Here is a 9804-nt window from a genome sequence, read left to right as displayed (position 1 = left end):
TCGCACTTAGATTGTAAGCCAAATATTGGATAGTTGGTGGGAGGGGGAATTTTCTCCATTAGGGTTATTTAAACTGGCTTTTTATTTCTGTATTTTGTCTCCCTTCATCATAGAAATACTGGTGGAGAGACACCTGATTCTTGAGAATTGAAATAAATTTTCTGTTTCTACCTTGAGATACCTCTTAGTGTTTTTCTTTTTTAGGTTGCATCCCACACAGTTTCTGGTGCATTGGCCAGGAGAGTAAGCCTCTCAAGAGTTGACCCTCTCCAAGGGCTGAGAGCAGGTGCTCACTGTCAATTTTTTGGTGGCTTTCAGACTTGGGGGATCGGTCTCCTTCCTGGGCGGCAGACATCCCTAAGAGAGGAACTCAGAGGAACAGAAACTAAAAAAAAAAAAAGCTCCAGTGGTGCAAGTGTAAAACTCTGACCAGTGGAGAAAGAGCAGTCACATAAGTTATACACATATAACCTGAGGACGTGCCAGAACTTGCGGGTCTCTGGGATAGACGGATTATACCTGGAGAGACACCAACAAGTGAGCTCAGGTGACTGAGGGAAGGGGGCGACCCCTCCGGGAGGGCCTAAGGTGAGGTCTTGAAAAATTCATAGGTCACTGACCTGGGAGGGTCTGGCGATGGCCTTCAATAAATTTTTGAAAGAGGTAAGGAACAGTCCAAACCCGGCACCACAGAGCAGAAAGAAGGTATAGCAGAAGATAGCCCTTTAAGGGCTAGGTTTAGCGATTGGGATGAATTATGAAAAATATCGGGAACAGATTGAGTAATCAATCTATCAAAACATAAAAGGACAAGAAAATATAAACCGGATTTGTTTCATGGCTTTTTTTCTGTCTGTGTTTGTGTCTATGTGGTGTGAGTGAGTGTCCGTGTGTAATCTGACACACCCTTTGCAGCCAGATACCAAGGATAGTTTCTAAGAATGCAGTTGGACTTATTGCTTGGAAAAAATATTTTCTTTCTTTCTCTCCCCCTCTCCCTCCCTAATTACAGCAGCCTCAGAGGAGTGGGTGGATGGGAGAGAGAAGGAGAGATGAATACTTTATTATTTAGGTTATGTGATTGGTAAAAGGTGAGTCGAGAAGGATCTTTGAAGTGTCAGGTTAGAAGTAGAAAGAAATAAGATATGTGCAGTTTTAAAGGGACTTTAATTAAAGTCCATCAGAAGAGAAAGACAAGAAAGAAAAGGGGAGAGTGATTTTCTTTGGATTTGCAATTCTTATGTCCCTTCAGAGTTCAAAGTTGCCCCAGCCTTGGTGAGTGTAATTTGGGTGGGGGAGATTCTGGGTGACTTCAAGGGGTTTTAAGAAAAATGTGAGGAAGCTTGACTCTGCTTTGAGGAGAAGAATTGAAAATGAAATTTTTGCAGCTTATTGTGATTGGATATTGTTACATAAACTGGGCTGTTCAATTACTTATTGGAACTTTAGAGGACTTCTGCCTAAGGGGAGAAAATTGATTAGTCCAGTTAACATTGATTCAAATTGCTGAAGCCTGAGATTCTCAGGTGGGTGGCTCTATCTGATAAGCTGCTAAAGAGGACTGGGGACTTTTTCTTAGTTCCCTTAAGGAAGTAGGAAAGAAAAGGAGAATTTAGAGCAGGAATTGTCACCATGTATCTTTTTAAGGGAATATATAAATTTGTGGAAAACATTTCCTTTTAAGGGGCCAAGAGTATTGGATTTAAAACAAAAATATTTTTAAATGTTTATTATTAGTGATTGTAAATTCAGATCTGATTGGATTTCAGTTTACTGTTCTATAAAAATAATAATAATAATAATAATAATGGATAATAATGGTTGTTATGAGATGTGGCATTATTAGTTAATGTTAAAAGTTAAAAGTGTAATAAGAGTAATGAGAGTGACATTTCTATATGTGACAATATGGAAATGCAATTGATGTTATCTGAAGTTTATTGTTTAAGCTATTACTGTATTTCTAAATTGTATTGTATTTCTAAAACCCTTAGATTGTAAAATTTGAGGGACCATTATGAGGAAGAAATGGAGTTAAGGTAACTCTTGACTTGCAGTGGTTCTTTTTAGTGATAAAGATGAGATAATTTGAAAACTGTTAAATACCTAGTGAGGTATATTTGGTTATAAGACTATGATAACAGATTTTTATTTAAAATCTTAACTATTATAAAAATATGGTGGTTTAAAGTTATAGTCTCAACATGTTAATGATGAGATGAATGATTTTCTGTACAAAGTGACTTAGAAGTACATCCATCTAAGTTGATAATGGGTTGTTTCAAAGTTTATTACAATTTGTGGAAAAGAAAGTTAAGTATTTGGGACATTTAATTAGTGAATGAAGTAAGAAATTAGATCCAGCTAGGGTAGAAGGGATTATTCATACACCCAAACCTAGGACTAAGAGGGAAGTCCGTAAGTTTCTTGGATTGGTAGGATATTGTAGAAATTGGATTGATTCCTATGCAACTCTCACTAAACCTTTATATAAACATTTATTGAATGAGGGACCAGATCCCATAGATTGGGACGAGGAAAGTAATCAGAGTTTTGAACAATTGAAAAGAGTTCTAGTCTCTCCCCCTGTGTTAGCTTTACCATGCTTGGAGAAACCATTTCATTTGTTTGTAAATTAGATAAGAGAGTAGCCCTTGGAGTTTTGGCACAAATAAGAGGAGGGCAGAGGCGTCCAGTAGCTTTTTTTTTATCTAAGCTTCTGGATTCAGTAGCCAGAGGATGGCCAATTTGTATTCAAGCTGTAACTGCCACCGCTATTCTGGTAGAGGAAAGCAGGAAGCTCACTTTCAGGGGGAGCCTGATTGTGAGTGTTCCCCATCGAGTTAAAACTATCCTCAATCAGAAAGCAGAAAGGTGGTTAACTGATTCAAGAATATTGAAATATGAAGCAATTTTATTGGAAAAGGATGATGTGGTTTTGGCTCAGGATTATATGTTAACCTGCCTCCTTTTTGAGTGCCAGCCCAGGGCAATCTAGTAATATTGGACATTGTTGTCTGGACCTAATAAACTATCAAACTAAAGTGAGGGAAGATCTTCAGGAGTCTCCGACTTCTGGAGGAGTAAATCTGTTTATAGATGGGTCCTCTTGGGTGGTGGAAGGAAAAAGACAAGACAGATTTGCTATTGTAGATGGGGATAAAAATTCTTTAGTTGAAGCAGGAAGCTTGCCTAAGACTTGGTCAGCTCACCTGCGAACTTTATGCTTTGAATCAAGCTCTAAAATTGTTGAAAGGTCAGGAAGGGAATATATACAGATTCTAAATATGCATGGGGAATGGTACATGTGTTCAATAAAATATGGGAAAAAAGGGGGATGATAAATAGTAAAGGAAAAGAGATTGTACATACAACATTAGTGACCCAGGTTTTAGAAAATTTTATTGTTACCTGAAGCTATAGCAGTGATTCATGTGGGAGGGCACCAACCAGTCATGTCTTTTGAAGTTAGAGGAAACCGCCTTTCCAATGAGGAGACTAAGAGGGCAGGGGGAGGAGAACTTAAGCAAGGTGACCTAATGTTGGTCTTGATCCCCTCTTTTCCTCCTAGTCTCCCTTTTCCCATCCTTTTCTCAGGAAGAGAAAGAAAAAGCTCAAGGACTTGGAGCACAGGAAGACAAACAGGGATATTGGTTTCTACCCAATGGTCAAGAGGTACTGACCAAAGCAGGTATGAGGCAGATATTACAATTTTTACATCAAGGCAGTCATTGGGATGTCCAGCACCTGTGTGATGTGGTTTTAACCCAGTTTGTATCTCCCGGCTTGTACACTCTAGCCCGACAGCTGGTAGATGGTTGCCTTGTCTGTCACAGGACAAACAAGTCAGCCCAATGCCAAGCACTGAGAGGAGGCAGACCACCTGGTATAAGACCCTTTCAAAACATATAGGTGGACTTCACTGAGCTGCCCCACGTTGGGTGCCTCAAATACCTGTTGGTTGTAGTGGACCACTTGACCTCATGGGTGGAGGCATTTCCCTGTCATAGGCTACTCCCCAGGCAGTTGTTAAAGTTTTACTTGAACAGATTATTCCTAGATATGGGATGGTGGAGAGAATTGACTCAGATCAGGGGATGCATTTTACTGCCAAAGTTCTCCAGTCTCTTATGCAGGCTTTGGAAATTTCCTGGGAGTTTCATACTCCCTGGCATCCTCCCTCCTCTGGCAAGGTGGAAAGAATGAATCAAGAGATGAAAAGACAACTTACTAAATTACATCTTGAAACCCAGTTACCCTGGACTAAATGTTTGCCTTTAGCTTTGATTAAGACTCGGACCAAACCCCGTGGGGATATTGGTTTGTTACTCTACGAACTTTTATATGGCCACCCTTATCCAGGGATGGGAAATGATCAAAGTTGGGATCCAATTTTTGAATGTAAGGATAGATTCCTTTGAAAGTATGTACAAAATCTGGCAAGACATCTTAAAATTTTACAGAGTAAAGGTGTGGTGGCCCAGACTTCTCTTCTCGGATTGCCGGTACACAAGTTCCAGCCTGGAGACTGGGTGTTGATCTGGACATGAAAGGAGGACAAGCTTACCCCTTCATGGGACGGGCCGTTCCAGATTATTTTAACTTCAGGCACTGCTGTGTGAACTCAAGAATGCGGGTGGACTCATCATACGAGAGTAAAAGGACTGGTAGCACCCCCTACTGTATGGACTGTGGAATCAGAACATCCTGAAAATCTGAAACTGCGTTTTTGCAGGGTGGCTGGGTGATTCATGAGAGGGTTTAGTTTTTGTGGCTCTTATCTTATTTGTGTTTCTTGTCTTTGCTTGTGTGATTTTTGAAGAATATAACTATTCTTTTTCTAATTGTGTAATTATAGTGTGACACCATGGAAGTTTCTTTGGTAAGATCGTTACTACTTGTGAATATGATTTTTCCCATAGTATCAGAATGGCAGCAAAACTCCCTTGTACGGTTGGGACAAGCAGTGGCTAGCAGTGGACCAAGGGATTGTTGGGTATGTCAGTTGCATCCTCAGGTGAGAAGTGGCTCACCACAATACAGGGGATTACAGACCCTCACCACTTGGCCAGATCCATATCCCTCTACGAGGTATGCCACCCCTGTATTCCAGGTGCAACTGGATAAGGATATATTTCAATCAGTATCTTGTTTTGATACTGGGAATCCTTTTTCAAATAGAACTTATAATCAGGCTAGACATTATGGTCCTGTGTTAATCAGTCTAAATGGGACTGCCTAGATTGGACCCTTTACTTACATTTGTGTAAAGGAAAATCTACTAGGTTAAATTTGGTGTGTGCTCCAGCAGGATATATATTTGTGTGTGGCAGGTTTACAGACTCCTTTGTGAGGGACTGTCTATGTTGGCAGCTACCAGGTGGATGTTGTGGCAAGATTGGGGTAGAATCTGGGCATTTGGAAGTCAAGGCAGGGGCTGTGGTAGGCGGAGTCGTGGTGAACTGGGATGGGCTGGGTACGGAGAAGCCCTGAGGCAGTGGGCAGTGCTATGTGAGATAAGCTGGGTGCAAGGAAGTAGCCGGAGTTTGTGCTCCTGAGGCAAGGGGCGGTGCCACGTGGGAGTGGGACGGCAGAGGACGAGTTCCCTTTGCTTAGTCCCCTCCCTATTTGCAACGTCAACCCCAGATGCCTCCTTCCTGTGACCTTCCTGACTTCCTGGGTCCCTTTGTGTAGCACTGACCCCAGACACTTCCTTCCTGTGTCCTTCCTGACTTCCTAGGTCACGTACTCTGTCTATGAACTAATCCCAGACGCCTCCTTCCTGTATCCGGTCCTAGCCTCCTACGTCACTCCCTCTCCCTTGGTATGCTAAACTCAGACAGCGCCTTCCGGTATCTGACCCTACAATCATTGGCTAGTAAGTGGGCTGGGGAGGAGGGGCTAAGTAGGTACTTAAGGAACGAGAGTGGTCAGATCACGCGCTCTCTCTTTGCTCCTGCTCTGATGGCTTGCTGTGATGGCCTCTGAATAAAGCTCTGGTGTTGGCGCCTCCCGATGGCTCGTCTCTGTGTGTTTATCCGGTTGAGGACCGAAGACTGATGAGTGAGTATGACTCTGGAAGCCTGCTCCTTATAGGAGGAGTGTTCGGTGTGGCCGGCATAAGGTCGGCGTGGCCGGTACACTCCTTAATTGTATATGAGGCTTGGCTTAAACATACACTGTGGGATATGGTTACTATTCTCAATGCCTTCCAATGTCTGAGTCCCTACAAAAATTATGGTTAATGTACATTAGGTGTCATTAATCCTGGGATGCAGATTTTATACCGCACTAAACAGGGTTCACGGGACAATTTCTTATGGTGGGTTAGGAAAACCACAGCATTTCTTATACCTTGGGTAGGATACATTGATCATAAAGTTGTTTTAACTAATATCACTCAAGTTGTGAGTTTTGAAGGAACAGGGGGAGATTATAATAAACCAAGAAGAAGAAGAAGTTGAGAATGGGGAAGGAAATGGGCAAATTCCTAAGAAGGGAATACAAAATGCAATACAAGAGGGGGTAGATAGATTGATTGAGGAAATGTATCAACAATGATGTGAGAAGTCTTCAGATAATATAATAAGAAGAGGGAATTGAGTGGGATGTCCCTATGAAGACTTCTCAGTATAATTAAGGTTTGGGATAAGACTATCCTGAATTTGGAGATTTCCATAGTTTCCTTTTTCTCACAGTCTGACATTAGTAGTTGAAGATTGCCAAGCCTGAAACCCCACCCTGTACCCCCATATTCTGTTGCTACATTCCGGTCACAATGACCTTCCCACAGTAGCATCTAGCTTGATCACACGTTCTAAATTGTTCATTTTTGCAGCAAACTAAGGTGATGGATATGTATATTGTTTCTTTGTTCTCTGTCTCTGGGAATAGATTTTTGCACTTAGATTGTAAGCCAAATATTGGATAGTTGGTGGGAGGGGGAATTTTCTCCATTAGGGTTATTTAAACTGGCTTTTTATTTCTGTATTTTGTCTCCCTTCATCACAGCAATACTGGTGGAGGGACACCTGATTCTTGAGAATTGAAATAAATTTTCTGTTCCTACCTTGAGATACCTCTAAGCATTTTTTTTAGGTCACATCCCACACACGTTGAAGATAAAATACTCTGTTCTCTCATAGCGCAAACCATTCTTCAATAAGTGTGGTATTGCTCACCCATACATCTCTGCTCTGATAAGATTCTATCTGGAGTGTTGGGTTTAGTTCTAGGTACCACATTTTGGAGGAACGTTGAAAATTGGAGCTTGTCCAGAGGAAGGCAATCAGAATGAGAATATGGGAAGACAGTACCATGTGAGGATCTGTTAAAGAAACTAGAGTGTTTAGCCTAGGGTCATGAGAATTGACTTCAAGCGTTCGAAGGTTATAAGGTAAGAAATGGATTAGACTTTTTCTACTTAGCTCCGAATGAAAGAATTGGAATCATCAAGGAAAGAAGATGATCAAGTGAAATCATGTATGGAAAATGTTGTATAAAAAGTAAAGAGGATTATAAATGTTAGCCATTATTGGAAGGGCAATTATGCATAGAGAAGCAGTTCTCAAACCTTCTGGTCTCAGGATCCCTTTACATTCCTATAAATTACAAAGGACCCCCAAAGAGCTTTTGTTTATGTGAGTTACATCTATTGATATTTACCATATTAGAAATTAAAACTGTTGAATTTTCAAAATATTTTAATTCATTAATTACAGCAAAAAGTCCATTATGTATTAGCACAAATGACATTTTATGAAAAATATCTATATTTTCTAAAGCAAAAAAGTTAGTGAGGACTGGCATTCTTTTATATATTTTTTGCAAATCTCTTTAATGTCTGGCTTAATGGAAGATAGCTAGATTCTCCTATTGACTTTTGCATTCAACTTTTTTTGTGATTTGTTGTTTTGGTTGAAGCATATGAAGCAAATCCAACCTCACACAGATAAGTAGTTGGAAAAGGGAAGCATATTTTAATAGGCAAATAACATCTTGGTATTATTATGGACATAGTTTTGACCCTCTTGTGGACCCTCTGAAAAAGTCTCAAGGATTTCCTAGTGTGGGCACATCACACTTTGAGAACATTTAGTGTGGTGGAAATTGTATTGAGCCCGAGGTCAGGAGATTTGGATTTAAATCTCGCCTCAGAATGGTTACCAGGGCTAGTGCATGTTTGCTTTGGCTCTTCCTGTCAGTGCTGCTATTGCCACTCCCTCTCCTCCTCCTTGCTGTTACTATAACCAACTCAGGAGGTCTGCTACTCAGGACACACTGCAGCCAGCCTCAATGCAGAAACCAAAGTCAGCTTCCTTCATTCCCGTGACTTTGTAGGACGCTCATAGGGGACATTCTCTTCTCCCACTCTCTGGACTCTACCATAGTTTACAAACAGAGCTAGGCTGAGTTGCAAAGCTGGCACCAGAGCTGGCCAAGAAAAATGTCAAGAAGATTTCCCTTTCCATTGACCATGTCTAGGGCCACATTGCCTAGAATGCAGATATCAATGCATAGACCCACAGAGAAGCTACCTCCCACCACCACTGATGACAGAAACAAGGCCTTCCCATCCAGTTAAGGATGATGGACCTGATTGTGCTGAGGGGTGAAGGCATGCCTGTGATAACTACCATGATATTGATTTTTGGTCCAAATAAGAAACCTATCCTCTGCCCAGCAACTACTGGCAGGACCTTCAATTCAGAGTAGTTGATTCCATTTGGTTGACAGCATAAAAGAAATTTGCTAGTATTCCTGTTTATTGGAAAGCTGGAGACAATGTTGTGGTGCTTCCTAAATATTCCTGGAAAGAAAGTCACTTCCTAAAGGAGTGTCCACCCAACTGCTCACTTTAGACAAGAAATCCCTAAACTACATTCCCCACTCTTAAGTCACTTCATCACTACAATGCTGGGACAAAGCTTTGAACAGAAGGGATAGCAGCCTACCAATTGTGTCTTCTTATAACAATTGCTTCTTGATGTAATTAAAGCTCCACAAAGAGCTTGTTAAATGAAAAGAACAGTAAAAGCAACCTGTGATTCCTTTCTTGGTGCCTTTATCAGCATCCTTTCCATGTGGTTGAACCATCTTGGTGTTCTGCTGGCTGTCTTTGGAATGGGATATTTAGGATGTAAATCCTTGCTAGATCCGTGGCAAATGCCATCATTGGCCAAATAGTATTTTTGGTTTTGGGGAGAGGTTACTTAGAAGTTTTGCAGCAGTATGATTTCTTTAACTATGTTGAACAAGTCATCTCTTTTTCTAATTACCCATGTGTGGAGGTGGGGGAGAGAGGACAATTGAACATGCCAAGTTTTGAGCTTCACTTGGATTCTTGGGCTTCCTAAGTTTGTGACCAATAATTTGCAATTCAGATGTTTCAGACAGTGTTTTTTCTTAGTATTGAGTTCTAAACACAGTTAGGAAAAACTTGGAAACTATATATGTTTTAGCAGTTAGCTGGTAAGTAGAAGACAGCCTTAAAATATTTCATTATGTTGGGCAGAGAGCTTTCTAAGAATGGTACAATGTATGATTGAGGCCTCACAGTGACTGCCAATGAAGTATAGAATGGTAGAAGAGGTTATGAGTGCCTTTCTTGAAAATTAAACTTTTTTTTCAATGAACACAAATTGATTTTTCTCTTCCATTCACTCTTCCCACTTTGGAAAAACAAAAGGAAAAGAAAAAACCCTTTGTAACAAGTAAGGAAGGAGACATGGGTGTGAAATACTGCTCACGTTAGACTTTTTTGATGTATTAATTAATTTTTCAGTACTTTCACCTCCTTTCTTT

At 40.7% G+C, this 9804-nt stretch overlaps 1 pseudogene; it reads left to right on the top strand.

The window, feature by feature from the left end:
* Window positions 1-4998: 4998 nt before the first annotated feature.
* LOC114023566 lies at window positions 4999-9631 on the top strand (annotated as a pseudogene).
* Window positions 9632-9804: the final 173 nt, after the last annotated feature.

This window comes from Vombatus ursinus, unplaced genomic scaffold (assembly GCF_900497805.2).
Source record: "Vombatus ursinus unplaced genomic scaffold, bare-nosed wombat genome assembly UNPS02014818.1, whole genome shotgun sequence".
Classification (NCBI taxonomy): domain Eukaryota; kingdom Metazoa; phylum Chordata; class Mammalia; order Diprotodontia; family Vombatidae; genus Vombatus; species Vombatus ursinus.
The sequence above is the reverse complement of the archived record's forward strand: the minus strand, read 5'-3'. Positions and strand labels throughout refer to the sequence as shown.